The following is a 1,298-nucleotide window of genomic DNA, read 5'->3' as shown; positions in this document are numbered from 1 at the left end:
AGGGCACCTGATAAAACATGGGGAAGGGGCAGATAAAACATCGACATTTACAGGGAATTTTAGTTTGTGTAAGAGTTTTACGGCATTTGTAACACAAATAGATCATATACATACTACAGGATTAGAGGTGCTACTAGAGAGCAACATACAAAGAAAAGAAAGAGGAGACACAAGAACGATATAATACTAATGTTTGAAAAGACAGACGTAGACACGCGATAAAAAAAATACTTCCCGACTCAGGAATCGAACTGGCGCGTGCATTGACAACGATTCTGAACAATTGCCCCATAGGAAGGAGTTGGAATAAAACGGACAACTGTTTCAGCCCCAAAAATATATACAGGGAGATCTAAAAAAAAAACAACTTTTGGGGGAAATATTTTCCACCATACCGAAGTTTTGTGTTTCAAATTTGTACACAACCTTTCGGAGTCAAAAGATATTTGTCTGATATTCATTTTAAATAAATACACAGAATAGTTTTTCTCTACACAGCGCGTAAAAGACAACCCATTTTCAGCTATGTCCCCATATTTGTAGCATAACGCACTAATTTGCATTAGGCCTACCCCTAAAAGTCCCAACGATTGGGCCAAATTACAATAGTGAAACAAGCCAACAGAATTTTGCAGATATTTTTTACTCAAGTATCCTTTGCCTGTTAGGATCATGGTTAAGATTAGTAAAGAGCAGAGCTCTTTTTGTATTGAGAATGTCTTCACAACCAACTCATTTCGTAAGTATAATATGTTAAAGTGTCCTGAAGGCCACCTTTGGTGTCAAGAGTGAAAATGGTCCGTCTGTAAGGACCTGAAGACAATCAGAACGAAAAATCCCCAGACAAAATGACCACTCCAGGTCAAACACACACCATGCGCACCCCTTTAAACGTCACAAGGGTGCAGCATTCAGAAGATGAGCCAAATGAGACGTCTATCCGAAGACAATGTCTGCAGCTAGGACTTTCCTACATCTCAACGGTCTGCATTCTCAAGGCAGATCTTCATCTACGACCGTACCATTTTCCTGTTCGCGAAGCTGACATGGATCAGAGGATAGCAATGTGCTCATGATTCCTCCATAATATTGAAAAGCGTGAACATTTCCTCAAGGACATTTGGTTCTTCAGCTAAGCCCATATTCACCTTTCAGGATATTATGTTAACTCCACAAATGTTGTCTATTAGGGCAACCTCACCCTACCCCCATTGTCTCAAGAAACAACTCCATACTGTAAGGTGTACAGTGTGTGTGGCTTTGAGTACCCACGGTTGAGTGGATCCTTGTGTTTGGCC

Source organism: Aplysia californica, unplaced genomic scaffold, assembly GCF_000002075.1.
Source record: "Aplysia californica isolate F4 #8 unplaced genomic scaffold, AplCal3.0 scaffold00742, whole genome shotgun sequence".
NCBI classification, from domain to species: domain Eukaryota; kingdom Metazoa; phylum Mollusca; class Gastropoda; order Aplysiida; family Aplysiidae; genus Aplysia; species Aplysia californica.
The sequence above is the reverse complement of the archived record's forward strand: the minus strand, read 5'-3'. Positions refer to the sequence as shown.